The sequence below is a fragment of the Lagopus leucura genome, unplaced genomic scaffold (genome assembly GCF_019238085.1).
Source record: "Lagopus leucura isolate 7727_CA_CO unplaced genomic scaffold, USGS_WTPT01 Super-Scaffold_100157, whole genome shotgun sequence".
NCBI classification, from domain to species: Eukaryota; Metazoa; Chordata; class Aves; order Galliformes; family Phasianidae; genus Lagopus; species Lagopus leucura.
Window position 1 is genome coordinate 31,939,191 of NW_024962334.1, and position 16,388 is coordinate 31,955,578.

The 16,388-nt window shown below is 38.3% G+C and overlaps 1 protein-coding gene across 3 annotated transcripts in view; it reads left to right on the top strand.

Annotated features, from left to right (window-relative positions):
• Window positions 1-16,388, top strand: part of CACNB2 (calcium voltage-gated channel auxiliary subunit beta 2) — a 230,313-nt gene that overhangs the window by 78,278 nt on the left and 135,647 nt on the right. The window lies entirely within an intron of this gene.

The following is a 16,388-nucleotide window of genomic DNA, read 5'->3' on the forward strand; positions in this document are numbered from 1 at the left end:
TCTCAGTCCAACTATAAGAATTTGACCCTCTGGATGCTTAGTGGAGGCCATCGTCCAGTTTCATTTCAGTGCAAATCATTCAAAATTTAAGCAGGGCTTTACAGAGAGTTCTCCCTAAGAATGATGTTGCCCTGGTGCTGTGTGACCAGGACAGGAGCCTGGTCCATGACTTGTGCTAGCCTCATTGATGTTATATGACATTATTTATGTTAACCTTACTTTTGGCTTTTGTATACTGGCTTGTGCTATTTCCTTCCCTTCCTCAGGCTAAAATGGGTTTGTGCAGTTCAGGGTCTGCTCTTCCCAGGAAGGATCCAGCTGCAGACAGACCTTTCTCAGCCTGGTCTTCTATCTTTGGCTGTAGTGGGGATTCTGCAAAGAATCAATCACAGAATCAATTCTGCTTAAGGATCCTTCAGGTTCCTTCTGCTTACATCAACCTATAAATTTCACTCCATTGAGAATGCTGGGATTATGGAGAATAACTGGAAATAGTAATGATGAACAAATATTGACTATTTTATTGCATTGGCTTGATTTTCAACCAGTGGAAAGCAGATTAGCTTCTGAAGTTATTTATCACATGTTAAAGATGTTAAAGATGAACTTGCTGTAGATTGGTACTGAAAGTAACAATTCTTATTTTCTGTCATTTTCATTTGGTTTATTTCTTCCAGCAAATAACTTTCTTTTTTTTTTTTTTTTTTCTTTCACTTTATGGTTAAAGTCACACAAAAGGAAATAATTAATAGATATCTGAGCTTATGGAAATTGTAATTTATTGTATTAAAAATGTGTGGAGACATATTCATGCATACAGTAAATACTGTATTTAAGAGCTGTCACTATTAAAAGGAATGTCAGGGATGTTTTCCTACTGCTCATAAAACTGTGTATGAGATGTATTCATCTAACACAAGGAATTTATATTTTACTAGAAATCTATTCCAGTGATGTTGAGAGAAAATGCAGACGCCCAGAGCACATGGTTGTTCATAAAGTCTGTACTCTTTTGCCTTTGGTGAGGAGCATATAATAGATTATAAGTGCTTCAACAGAAATGGATGGGTAAAAATACAATGGACTTCACTGATGTTGAAATAAAATCATTCTGCGCTTCAGCACGTGTCTCTACCAGACACAGAAGCATGGCCTGAGAAGCAACCCATGATGAGGTGTCACTGGCGGGTGGGAGGCAACCCTAAGCAGGGAGCAGTGCCAATGTGTTCAACATCAGTTTCTTCTTTATTGTTTCAAGGAAATTTTACCACGCAGGCTTTGACTGATGCCATTTTGTGCTTAGAAAAACTATTGTCTGTGCATTGTAGTCTGTGGCTAATGATGTTTTTATCTTTTTTCTTTGTTTCAAGGGACAGGCCTTTATTTGGCTAAAAGTCCAGAGGATTTTTTTCTGCCTTTCAGTGTTAGTTTTTAAAATGTATGATTTCTTTCTCAAGATATATATTGTTTCTGGTTGGAGAGAAAGAATATCAGCATGGACCACTTCTGTGGGTAAGAGTGGATGCAAAGTATTTCCTCTGACTGGTTTCAGCCAGCTCTGACATGTCAGATATTTGAGTGATCCTTCTGGTGATGCAACAGCTTGTCCAGACAGGGGAAAGTCATTGCAGGGAAGTGCATAAATCCTGAGCGTCTGTTTGTCGCTGTGCATCTGTTAACATTGTATATCATGATGGATTGGTTCATGGTCTGCTTGCAAGCGGTTCTGTGGTCAGCATTAAAAGCAAAGGGGATTATAGAAGCTTTGATATGTAGTTCATTTAAAGATGAATCCAACAAGTAAGTGTCTCACTGGTGGAAATCAATGCCAGAGATGTTCTAAGACCACATAAAGTTATTTGATATGCCACGTGAGAGAACAGTTATAAGATTTTGGATAATCGATATCCCGGAACTGTTGAATAGTTCAGCAAAATATATACAGGTATGCATATACCTGCACAACTGTCTTCTAATTATTTTATCTAGTTTGGATTTTGCAATTAATAGTAAGAAGTTATGCAATTAGTATCAAGAAGGATGCATATGAACTTGTTGTCAGATATATCTGTATCGTTTTCACTGAAATGTACACATTTTGAACATTTCACAAACGGTCTACTTATTAAGGATAACTGAGAAATGTTAGGGCATCATTCTATGATTCTATGAATTTAGAGCTATAAATCCAACTTCACAGTTTCCTGAAGGAAACAAGTTCAATCTACTGTTTTCTATCATAGTCTTTCCTGGAATGTGTGTTTTCCCATGATTTATACAATCTGTCATGACGTAAGGCAGCCAACATATAGCATAGTGTTTCAAAAAACTTTCCTGTAAGATCCAAGGTTTTAAGGTTTTCTATATCTCTTTATCTTTGAAAGGCTAGAAGCTTTTTTTCCCAAATATAGTCAACATTCAATAGCTGCATTCTTTGCTGTGGTTTTTTTTTGGGGGGGGGGAGGGGAAGGGGGGGGGAGAAGAGAGTGCAGGGGGAGGTGGAGGGGAATGTGCTCAGGGGATAATTGAATTTCAGTTTCCTTAGCTATAGTAGAATTTCTGCCTGTTGGATTATACTTGGACATCTACAGTAGAAAAATTCAGTCCCTCTTAAAAAACACCTGCTAAACTGCCCGATAATTCATAGTGTTTTGGATAGGTGGTTCTATCTCCTGAGCTTTTGCTGTCTACCAGCTACTGATTTCCTTGATAGAAATCAAGGTCTCCAGATTCCTGTGGTTAAAGCTGTAGAAGAGCCAAGTGGTGGATAGTGTTTTAGCTCCAGGTGTCTGGATGGATTTTTTTTTAAAAAGGAGGGATCTATTAAAAAAAATGTGCGTATGAATATTCATTTTAGCAAACCAGGATGTACCATACTTGTTCTGGTTACCTTCAGTGTGAGCAATAAATCTGTAGAAGACCATAATTATTTTGAAATCCGATGATTAACTGGAAAACATGTTTGCTTTTCTGTCTGCCCCAGTCAGTGTAAGCAGTTTTTAGGCTTCTTTTAACGAAAGGAAAGAAATGGTTTATGCCGTATGCTGTCAGCTTCGGAAGACCTTAATAATACTTGTATGGCCCCAATTAGTGGACCACTCACAAATTAAATTTGTGGAATCATTTGCATTTATATGGGTGCGTTGATGAGTACAAACTGACAGATGATGCTTGGAGCATAATCTAGGTCTGTGTCGTGAGTAAAGAATAATGTTAAGTTATTAATTAGGAAGTCCTATAAAAAAGGTATGTTAGAATGCAAACTGCATCTGTGTGTGACATTCATGATGACAGATACTTTTTTTTCTTTCATCATCTCACCCCGTTACTCATTCTGTTCCACAAATTTCCTTTTATATTTTAAGTTTTAATTCTTTTCACGATTTTCTACCACAGTAAGACCATAATTTTATAGTACATACCTCCTTTTGTAGCCTGTGCTCATATTTAAATAATTGGATTACATATATTTAAATCTGGCCCAGGCAAGTCATGTTCTTGTGTAGTTAGGATAAAAATGGGAAGAGCACATTTGAATTGTAATGTCTGTGAGTTGTGTAGACACCAGTAGTGAGGTTTGGCAGACTGTCCCATGAAGAGATGGTGCCTCTCATGGCTTGGTGCTCAGACACCACAAAGCTGCTCTTATGTGAGATCCCCCATTTGTGCAGCAGTGCCCATGTGCACACCACTTCAGGTACCTAACACTGCTCTCCTACTCCGCCTGCTGAATCCATGAGACCCCAGTGAACTGAGATCTGGAAATGGTTTGCAACATATCCCTATAAATTCACGCAGTTATTAAAGCAGAATCGCTTTTCCTCTCTTTTTCTTTCCCCCTCTCTGTAAATATGATGCAGTCTGTCTTGTTTTTGCTGCACCATTTATCTTACATTGGACTGCTCCAAATACTCTGATCCTGTGCAGCGAACCATAAGCATTTTGCAAATGGTGCTGGCCCGCGCCGAGTGAGAAGGCAGAGGTCCTCCTGTATAATCCGATTTCAATCAACTCACTCTAATCACTACTGATAGCTGCAAAATTTAGCCTCGATCCGCTCTAGTAATCTAGATTGACAGGAGGTAAAAGTAAAGGGACAGAAGGGCAGAGGAACAAAGAGAAGAAGCAGGGAGGGTGATTTTTTGCTGTGTGCGGGCTCCCGGGACACCAGGCTGGCTGTGGCACTGGGCTGAGGTGTGGGGACAACAGGTGCCTGCGTTGGGCAGCTCCCATCCTGCACCACAGGCTGCGCTGCCCGCGGCGTGCAGTGTGACACAGATCCCGGCTTGGGTTGCTGCTCAGATGATCGTGGCATCCTCGTGGTGCGAGGCATCCAGGCAAACAGCAGTCCGGTGGCTCCAGTGGGCTCTTTAGTGTCCTCTGAACACACGTGGCTCCCAGCGGTGGGCCCAGTTCTCCTCCAGGCATCTGCCCTGGGCTTTTTAAAGAGTGTTGAGCAGCCAGCACTGTGAGGAGGAGGTGGCTGGGAGACTGTGTCCTTTTGCATTTTGCTTTTAACTTTTTCCACAAGGAGAGCCAACTTTGTGTTTCATGGATATACAGAAATATAGCCAGCTTCTGCTGAAGACAGATATTCTGCGAAGATTTGCTTCTGTTTGACTGGATTGTACATCAGGAAGAAAAGATGACTTTTATTCTCATTACCTGACCACATGCTCTGTGTGCCTGTGCCAGCCAGGCACAGGGACTGCTCACACAGCGGGACAGAGGTGCTGGGACTCGCCCTCCATCCTGCTGTCCATGCTGGTGGGGCTGCTCCTGGTCATCTCAGCCTCGCATGTTGCCATGCTAAAAACACCCAAGGCAAAAAATGTGTCCTGGGTAAGTACAGAGGGATGAGCAAAGGTTGTCCAAATGTATGTAAGTTTATATATACTTCTAGAAAAATATGCTTCTCTCCCACCTCCTCTGTCTCTGCGTGTGGACTTGTATAGCACAAAGCGTTTGTGCTACTTTTAAATCAATTGCAAGACTGGTGTGTCTTTCAGGATACAATATAAAGGCTTAAGAGTAAGTTTTAAAGGTTTTTGGAGTGAGAATCACTGGTTTTAGTTATGTTTCATTTTCTGGATTTGTGTATTTCAGTGGTCTGCAGCTGTAGATGTTCTCATATGCAATATTGATGCAGATCTTGAAATGCTATTGAGAAAGTATTGGGAGTTGTTTCCAAATTATCAGTGTGTTGTAGTAAGTTTTAATACACAGTGGCATGAAGGAGGCTGCATTTAGCCTATTATTATTCTTCATTAATTATTAATATTAATATTATATATTATATTAATTATATATTAATATTATAATATTAATATTAATATTAATAATTGATATTAATTATTCTTCATTGATTTTCTTCATTTTTACTAAGAAAATACATTGCTATTTTGTCCTTATGCGTTATTTCTGTGTCAGATGCCAGGGTTCCCTGCTGGGGAATAAAGTAACCCATGAAATATAATTCCAGAGTAAGTAACAGCGACCTTCCCTAACCCCCATCGTGTGTGATTATGTAAGCTGCCAGGGCACTGGACCCAACCAGCAGAATGTCAGACTGCAGCCCCATGCAGAAACCCGGCACACTGACAGCTGCTCACCAGTTGGCTTTAGGGCTTCTCCAGTGGGCTCCCAAGTCTCCCATCTTTCCTCAGCAGTGTTGAGTACATAATTGTGTCTGGAGCATAGGGATTATTCAAGAATAAAAGGACATAACTGCCAGGTACAGTGTTACAGATAGCCTTCATTTCTCTGAGACTGCTCAGTGATTAAAATCTATGATAATGTGTTAAGCCGCAGAAAACCTGGAAATTTGGGAGCCCCCATGAAGCAAGCCTCAGTTGTAATTATACACAGCTGATAGACATTTCATTTCCACAACTTAGCTACTGCGATGTAGATCTCTAATAGATTCAGTACTTCCTGCAGAGGGAGAGTGCTCTTGCCTTTGCAGCTGGTATGGCCAGGTTTAGCTGTTTGAAATACCTGTGTCTGTTGGCTGTGTTTGAGTTTTGTGCTTGTTCTTACCAGTTTTGTGCTGTGGAGTAATCACAAAGAATATAATAAATAAAAACTCATCCCTCTCAGTGCTTTCATTACTGATTTTCGTACAAAAGGGCATAAAGATATGGTATCATGAAAGTAGTACATTTTGGTATTAAGTTCAGTTGAACGATTGGTAGAGACTATGATGAGATTTACTGTATTCCCTTTACTGTAAACATTAATGACCTTAGGTTGTTTCACTGAAACTGTAGGCATGCATTGTAAAATTGAACAACAAACTGATACACTGATTTGAAAATTCTAGTGTAAAAATGGCTGGAATGAGTTGCATGACTGGAACTGAATGCTATATAAAGAAATATATCCAGCATCCAAGCCATTGTAGGTTTGGGGATTACTTCTACTTTGTGTAACGTTTTTTCCTTTCAGAAATAATGAATATTTGAGTTCTGTGTCTTTACAATACAAGTTTTTAAGGACAGGGACCATGTTGTCCTTGTATATCATTGTACAGTTGTACAAATGTCTTCTACCTGCACAAATTGTGTTTTCCCCTTTAGAGCTTCAGGTTGCCTACCTGTGCGTCATCCACTTAAAAAAAAAAAAAAAAAAAAAAAAAGTACAGATTGTTTCTGAGGCCTTTGGCAAAATCTTGCCCCTGCATGTCCGACCCCTGACTGACGTATGACCATTGCCTGAGAAGTCACAAAACTAAGAAATAAATGTCCTGTGGCTTTCAAGAGCTGAAGAACATATATCTCAGTGGTTTGTGTCTGCCTTAGAATTCTTCCAAATATTATGTGATAGATCTGCATGATTTGGGTAAGGCTGTGGGGTTTCTAGATGTGTGAATTACAGCCTTGCTTTCATGCACATGGTCTTGAGCTTTGGTCACTGCTGCATATGCTGTGGGACTTTCTTTAAAGTTCTTTAAATGAGGCCATGGAGGGTCTGCGGTGACTTCAACTTTGAATTACATGTATAACATTTTCACACTTCTCTCTAAAAGCTATTGGTTCTGCCACATATGAATGATTTTGAAAGTTACCAGGAAGAACTGAGGCTGCCTGAACAAAATGACCAAAATATGTTTTTCATCTAATGCCTTGTGCTTTGTTTTTTATATATTTCATTCATAAAAGGATTCCATTTAATTATCTTGGACGTTATCATTTTGTTACACTAACTCTTATTGACATGAATTTAATCTTTATTGGCTAATGTAAGCATTTTTCTATTTGTTATTTTGCCTCTGTATAAGTGGTCTTGTCCGTAAGCTTTGCAACAGCTATAGGTAGGACCAATGTTAGTGAAAAAGGCAGTAATTACAGTCTTGGGTAAAATGCAGTTATGGGACCTGGTGGATTTTTTTAAATCATGTTTTTGACCTGAGTAGCAGATGATGGTAAGAATTGAGCTTACAGGAACATTTGGTTTTGAAGTCCAGTAGGCTCTTCAAAATAATATTCTGTATCTGTTGTTGAAAGATTTCATCTCTTACATTTCCTCTAAAATAGTTGGCTAGTCTTTTATAGAGTATAGTAAATATATTATAGAAGTGTATCTGTAGTGTAGTATAATATTTTTCTAAGAGTAAAAACATTTCAGTATTCTGCGAAAGGCAGTTAATTTTTTCCAAGGGTAGTGCGATTTTGCAGGGCTCTGGATCCAGCCTTGGCTTCTCCAACCAAGGTTCCTTTGGCCTTTGGAGCTGTCCGAGTCCTGCTGGAGTGCTGCAGGCCTTGACTTAACGCCAGGCCAGCCTACTGAGCAGAAAGGTCAGTGAGCCACACAGACCCAAAAATACATTCCAGCTCTTTAGCTGAAAGCCATGGAGCCTCCTGTAATGCTTTGCTGTCAGTTGTTGCAGATTGTGGTGCCAACTGCAAAAATAAGACATCTGTGTGCCACTTCAGTAGGGTAACTCGTCTTACTTGAAAGGCAGATTTGAATAGGTAGGAAATTGCTACATTACATTTTGGGTGCTGCAGAGTGCACACACTGTGTGTTTCTGCTTTTCTTAATATTTCAACTGAGTTGTCATTATTGGTATTTAGTAGGCAAATCTTGACTGCAAGATATCCCTTATTTCTGTCCTCCTAGTTATTAACAATAGTGTTCACATACCTAGTGTCACTGAAATTCAAAGGAATGGAATGTACATAGAGGGAAGACTAAATTTCATGTAATTAAATTAGAGTCCCAGATGAATTCCCTCAGCTAGTAAAAGGGAGTGATCCTTCTACCTCACTTTATTACTTAAGAAGTTATATGATGATGCATGTAGTTTTACAGTGTTAGAAAAAGTGAGGAATGCAATAAGAGGGATAAGCTATAAATAATGAAATATTTGCTCTATCTCCGTATGCTTCAAGAGTTGGTGGAACATCTGTGGAAAATGTAAAGAATATGAATTCAGTTATATGTATTGATTTGGAACCTCTTGAAATATGGAGTAACTTGAAAAAGATCAGGATAAAGTTGTCAAAAAAAAAAAAAGATAAAATTGTAATGGAGAAAATAGAGATAAAGATAAATTAGCTCTGAACATTAAGAGATGTGACAGTATTAGAAAGGAGGGATTAAACAAATATGGAAATACAAAGAAGGGGGTGTGGCTAACATAAGATATCTATTTTTATGTCTGCGTTTTAGGTCAAACAGAAAATGGAAATTAAATAAGGCACTTGAAGAATAGACAATAGTGAAAATGTGAAAATAATTGAAAAATTATTTGAATATGGGTTAAGTCTGAAATACAGAGTGTTTTTTCTACTCCTAACAGAGAGGGTTAACGGTTCCCATGGCTGAGTTCTTTCTGCTTGAGGGTCTCCAGGTACATGGAAGAGAGAAGCATGGAGGGAAGTACACACTATGAAAGGGCATGCTGTTATTCTGGCTGGATTAATAATGATCTGTAGGAGAGTACTTGTGGCTACAAAAGCGAGTGATGTCAGGAAATATAACCTGCCCATTTCAAGGGGTTGTTTTAAGATGTTATTGCAAGAGGCTAGGCAAGGATCTGATGGAAGGCCTAAGTAGGGAAGTGCTGACTGCAGTACTATTCTGTGAACTTGAGGTCTATCTGTGCAGTAATTGGGGTATTCCACAGCAATTGACTGCTCAACTCTGGCCTGCATAGAGACTTCACTGTTTGATGAATCATGATACTTGTCATCTGAATACTGACATAACTGAAATAACTGTGTATATTTTTGGCTGAAATTCACAATTACCAGCAAAACAAATAACAACGACAAAAACAGCAAACCAGCAACAAAACCAACCAGCCAAACAGAAACCATTTTTATTACATTGCTTAATGTAATAAAGAGGAAGTTCTTTCCAGTAAATCAAAAGGCTGCTGTTTTGAGTCTGTCGTGGCCTGGCCTAATGTGTACTAACATCAAATATCTGTAGACTAAAACAGCATTGTCATTTGCTTTCTTTTCAATTGTATCAGGTTCTTTGTATTTGTTGGAGTCAGCTCCTGGTGTTTTTTGCAAGATAGAGCAAGCTTTCTCAGTGAAGTTGTAATTAGGACTTTGGCTCTGGCTGTTGGCAGTCTGGGTTTTCTATTGTTAAGAAAAGGACTGGGTTGTCTCTGTCTTTCAAACACAAACCTGTGCGAAAGCTGCTGTGGCCACCAGGTCATCTCCTTTTACTTGGATGGGATTCGATGCTGAACAGAAAGTTCAGGGGATTTTAAGTGTGAGGAAACAAAAGACAAAAAGCCTCCTCCTAAGTTTTTTCTTATTCTTATTTGTAAGTGTAATTCCCACTGATCTTTGTGGGAACTACATCCATAATCTGGTTAACAGGCAAATTGTCAGGACGTGCAGAACTTCAAATGATCTGCTGCAAGCTGGTGGTCTTCCTTCCCTGGAAATTTGATGGTTTTGCCTTGATTCAGGGGAGCCACATCTCCACAGCTGCCTAGATTTGAAACTAAAATTAACCTTAACACTTCTTATTTATGTAGCTTGTGCTGAGTTTGTAACTATTGGGTACCAATTTTAAACAGTCTGGAGCAAAATTTAGGTTAAAGATAAGTTGTTGACTGACAGCAATGACAAGTAACTTTTCTTTTTCATATAGCATATATCACAAATATCTGATCACTACGTCTAATCTCTACAGACTTGTAATCACACAGATTTAGAGGCAAAAGGCAGAGGAATGTGTTTTTCCATTTATAAAATGTGAAAGTTGATTTGTTTTTCAGTAGCAGAGGTTAATAAAAAGGCAGAAGTTACCAGTTGGTGCAGTCAGAATCAATCAGAGTTGCTCTAAACTAACTTGACTAAGAGACATTTTAAGAGATCTTCAGTGTATTCTGGGATGGAGGAGAGCACAGGAAAAAATATTTGCCTGTCTTTTAAGATCATATTGTGTGAGATGAAAGTGAAGTCAAAGAAGCACCTGTGGATGAAAGGAAATTATACTTGTTTTCCTCAGTAGTATTTGTATTGGCCTTTGACATTAAAATCTACCTAGAGGAATGCCAGCTGTGTTTTCTAGTGGGTTAGTTATTTCTGTTGTCAATTTTCTTTTTCATTCTTTGCCACTATTTAAGCCAACGAGTTTGCAATATTAATTTGCAATGTGATTTCCCTGTATTTGAATTGCAAAGAATAAGTCTGATTGAGGTCCTCCTCTTACTTAAATTTATGACAAATTGCCAGATCCATCTTGCATTTCTGGAGGCATAAGTGGGCTGAGAGCGCTTAAAATTTAAACGGTTTATTTTTCCATTGATGCATGACAAATTTAAACATGTTACTGCATAAGCGTTTGAGTTTCTGTCTCAAATCATTGGTACATTAAAAGGAGAATTATTCCTAAAAATATGGCAGCCAAGGGAAATAGGGAGAGAAGAAAGCAGCTACTAGGTAGTCAGGGTTTTCAAAGGCTGAAAATATAATGCAGCATTAGGAATATTGTCTTAGACTTTATGGCTGTAAAGTTTCCTGTTTGGATTCATCTTTGTGCCTTTTAAAAATCTTTGTTCTCGTTACGGTTGCTAAACTTCAACTGGAATCGTGCTTGAACATGATTTTTGTAATGCCTTGGTTTTATATCATTGAGTTATGTTGCCTTTCAAACAATATGTGATGCTGTACAAAAAGCATGCATACAGTGAGAAAGCTCATGAGAAATATTCAAGATACACGTCCATGTTTTAGTGATAAAGTTTTGGATAGAGTTGATCAGAATTTCATGGAAATTTACTAAATATTTTCTCAGGCTTTGCTGTGTCTTGCTGATCATATTCATTTGTAAGAGATTTTTATATCTAATGGTTAACTACTTTATGCTGAATTCATAAGGGCTACCAGTTTGAAAGCCTTTCTGAATTCCCTTTTGAATTCATAGTTTGTTCTTGAAGAAAACTAAGGACAAGATTTTCCAATGGAATTGTTTTTGAGTGTTTAGACCCAATCTGAATGAAGTATTATGCAGACAACTAAGTCCAGGACTGTATGCATTTTTACTACTTATTATGTTAGGAAGAAATATGATTAAAATGCCATTATAAAAATATATATATATATATATATATATAGCAGTTACCATAGCTTCTCTGAATGATCATGAGTAATACACTTGCACAGATTTTAGGAAATGTTTAGTTGTTGGCTCTCAAGGACCAGTCAGTAAGAGACCTTTTGAAGTACAATGAAAACTGTATTGCTGCTTGTCTAGCCCAGAGTGCATCAGCTGGTTCATACAGCAGGTAGATCTGGGCAATGATGCTCAGAGTTATGTCACACAGAGAAAACAGATGTACAAATAAAGTGCAGAAAGTTACCTGTGTGGAAACATGTGCTCCACTCACTCAGTGCCCTCTGGCATGGCAGATCTCTTTCTTTTCCATTATATCACTCCTAAGTGCTTTCAGTCACAAGTGAAAACATCTTAGAAATGAGAGGAGAGATTCAAAGCACATTAGCAATTCAAAATAATTTGTTCTGAGAACAACAACAAAAAAAAGGAAAAAAAAAATATTGCTATAAAAGCTTTAGGGCTCAACAGTTCAAAAATGCAGAACTTACTTGAAGTCTGTCAGTCTGCTTTCTATGTAGAAGCCAAAGGAGCTATCATTGTTCCTGACCTCCTGCTTTCTTTGCTTCCTAATTTCCTTACCTTCATATTGTTTGTATCTGGCTACTGTAATAGATTCAGTTCTACAAGAACTGTTCCAGAAGTAATGCTTCCTGTTTTATTATGTTGGCCCTCAACCTCAGAGGCGGATGTTGGTGGTACTGCAGTAGAGGTTGAAACTTCCCACCAATATTTCATTACATTTTGTTGCCATATGACAGCTAGCAGCAGATGGGCAGTCTGACAGAATGGCATCTGACATGGGAGTGCTTAGGAAGCAACAGTGTGCCACTGAATTCCTCCATGTGGAAATGGCACCCATTGACATTTGCTGATGCTGGCATTTACAGAGACCAAACAGTGGATGTGAGCACAGTGAGGTGGTGGGTGGTGCATTTTAGCAGTGGTGAAAGTGACAGTGGTTTGCCTCTGCTGGTGCAGATTTTTACAGGTAAGGCATGGCGGGCTTTTGTTCATCACTGATGAAAATGCATAGCTGATGGTGGTGACTGTGTTGAAAAATAATGTTTTGTAGCTGAGAATTTGCTCTATCAGTGCTGTTGTGGTCTTTGCATGTTATAGTTTCCATGGGAATATATAGGAGGCATTACTTTTGGAGAAACCTGCACTGTAATATGTTGTTTTTGCCCTCTTTCTATGCCTGGTGCTGTTTCCTCATTTCAGCATGTCCTTGGCCACTCTTCAGGGCAGAAGTGCTCTTCTTTAGACCTTTTGCTGTGTTACATGGTTCTTGAATATGAATTATTCATATCTAAGTGTGTAAGAGTTCATTAAGGAAATTTAATTTCGTAAACTTCAACAGGCATTTCGAAGTGACTGAATAGTTACTGTAATGCATGTTTTTTAAATGTTTAGAAAATAGTAGTCAAAAGGTGCTTTGAAGAAGAAACAACTCTTTAATCATTCGGTATGCAAACCAATACCGTACTCTTCAGGTCTCAACTGTGCTCATCCATGTTCAGTAAGAACAGATTTTACTCTTGATTTATGCACTAAGAATGGTTCTCTAAGGACTATAAAAGTGAATATGAATAATATTTTAAAATATTAAATGGTAGATCTTGAATAGGAGTAGTAAACATTTTAAGAAAATGCAGGTAAAGAATGTAGAATGAACAACTAAGAGAGGATGCTGGTACTAGAAAAAAAAAAAAGAAAAAAAGGATTATAGCTATACTGGTTCCTTTGACTGCACTAATGTGCAAGAAATTAATATTATTTTTTTCATTGGTGGATTCCTCAGTGTGATTTCCTATCGTTGAGGTACAAGCAACAGAAATCCTGACTTACTCTTTCTTTGGCTAATAAGAGCTGTTACTGAACAAGGGACATTCAGTTGTCCTTGAAGCTAAACTACTTCCCCAGAGGTGTGTGTGCATTTCTAAAGAAATCAGGAAAAAACAGTTTGAAATCCCAGAAGCATAAAGAGAACATAGAAATAGGCACTAATGTCATCTGTTGATGCCTACCTCTCTGTTTCTCACTAGGAAGTATGGGTCAGTTATGACACCACTTCCTCTTCGTAAAGCATGTTCTCAGTGCAACCCTAGAGATTTTCCTGCTTGTTTGTGAAAATGAGATGTTACTGGAATGCCTCAGCATAATTGTGATCTTTTTCATTCATAAGAAAACTATATCTAAATACACTCCACTTTTATTCAGACAGATGAACATGCAGGAGAATCCTCAGGGAATGATTCACAGTATTAAGGACAGTGACTGACTTTGTAGCTGGTATGTAGCTGGTGTACCTTGACTTGCTTCTCTCAGATTCAACAACTAATTTTTTCAGTATTTTGCTGAACACTTGCAGAGTGGAGATGTGTAATTACTCAGAGTGCTTAAGTGGATGTGATACCAGAGCTGGAATACATAGTGATATTCTTTGGAGTCATTAACAGCTGATAAAGAATAAGAGCTAATGAGGTACGAAGCATAACAATGGACATTAATTTCCTTTCAAAATAATTTTTGGAGCAGATTTTTCCAGAGGGTGAAAGAAAAAAACTAAGAAAAAACAAACCTAAAGCAGCTTTGCAAATCAACAATTTATATAAAAACCAGATAAACTGTATTCTACTATGCAAAAGAGAAAATTCTAAATTCCAATATATTTTCAACTACTAAAAATTATTATTGTGTTATGTTTATAATTAGTTTTACCTACTTTACATTTTAAGATTTCTGTCCAATTTTTATTCTGTTTTAGTTATTGTTACTGTTTTTTTTTTTGTTGTTTGTTTGTTTTTTGTAAAATATTTCTCAATATCCCAGAGACTCGGGTGAAGAGTTTTTTTCCCATTGTAAATAGATAGAAAACAAGCTGTTTGCCAGCTATTCTAGTGCTGACAATTGGGCTTTTGCAAGGTCACTTTCAAAAGCTTGTAAACTTAATTAGGTTATCTTGTGAGCTTTAAAATGAAGAGTTAGTTGAAAAGTTTTGGACTGCCAGAAATTTTGATCTGTTCCCAGTGCCATAGCACACAAAATCACAGGCAAGGAGGGAAGGCAGAACAGGGCTGTGCTCCTTGGTTCCAGGCAAAATGACACAGAGATGGAGCAAAATCTCTGTGGTTACTTTCCAACTTTCTTCTGAAGAACACTCAGTTGGTGTTTTGAATTCCATCAGCTCTGTCATGTATTTAGTGTTGTCATCGAATAAGAAATATGCCTGAATGATTATACAGTGTCAGTAAATTTATTCTGATTTAACCTCTGTGCGCTTTGTAACCATGAAGAAAGTACTGTGGATGGTACTGTGTTTGTAATGAATAAAATAACATTGTTCATACAACTTCCTTCTACACTGTCATCAGAGCAGTCATGTGGGAATGCATCTTTTCACCTGCACAGGACACATGCACTACTGGGAGGGCTTTTCTCCTTCAGGTTTACAGGCAGTCACCTCGTTATGCTGGTGGACTGACGTTCTATGTAGGCAAGACCCCCATGTGCACCCCACAAAACCTAATGGGAATTTTATTTCTGATCAGCAGACTCAATGATGCAATGCCAGACCTTGGAGTTGTAGCCCCGTGACTGGTGAGGTGCAGTAACTGGGTGGGATCCTCAGGTTCTGTATGGGACATGATATTTAGCGGCTGTGCATCCGTAGACTGAAGTCGGTGTGATGAGGGAAGAGACTTACGCAAGCTAGTCCCTCATAGCCTAGGAATATAGTTGTTTAATCCAATCATTTCCATGGTAGCCCTCCCCTAATCACCTTTATTCCCCCTATGTCTAGGTTTTGATACATCTGACAGTGCCACCCTAGTCTTTGTGACCTTATATCTCACTGACACATCTCTTCGGGTGAGATTATGTTCTTCTTAGAATCCGAGCTTCAGTTATGCAGCTCCTGTGTGCAGGCATGACTGCATCAGAGCTGGGAAGAGAGGGAGAGATGGCTTTTAAGTTTCAGACTTTCCTATTAAATTAAAAAAAAAAATATGTTGAGAGACTTTTTATTGGTGACCACTTCCAAGGAATAAATACTCTGGTGTGTTCTTAAAGCACGTCCTCTGAGATTGTACTTGTAACTAAAACAGATCATTCAAATGTGTACATTGCTTCCTTTAAAAAAAAATCATTTAAATTGAAATCTAAAAATCAATAGGTCTAAACAACTGGAGTAATTTCTTCATTTTTTAGGAACTGAGCAGTGTTAGACTAGTTCATAATAGTGAATTCTCACTTGCAGCCAGTGCTCTTAACTACTTTCTTGTATCTCTTTATGTAGATTTATTGTTGCTAAGGGAAATTCTTTTGAATCCCCTGAGAAATGTGGTACGTTCCCACACTAATGGAAACTCCTTATTCTGGTAGCATACAGTTTTCAAGGGACTCCTCCTGCTGCATGTTACATCATGAGTTATGAACGCGTTGGCGCTGGGAACTGGTGTTCTCTTAGTGACGGTGTAAACTCTCTGGTGTAAATACTGCGTTTTTAAGGAAAAGGAATGAAAAAGCTCTCCAGTAACAACCCAGGCATCCCAGACCAATTAATTGTAATACTAGATGGTGGTCTAGAGAGAATTCATTCTCTTCCTGAAGTGCTAGTAGCTGATATATTCACTGAAAATTTTAGGTGGAAATGAAAACAAGAATAGAAAACAGTTTGAATAATCTGCTATGACAGTATGAACTTGGTCTTATCTCGCACTCTCTGTTACAGTGATTGATTCCATTTATGGGTTTGTTTAAGGGTGAATAGAAAGGTGCACCAAAGCCTGGATTCATTCCTC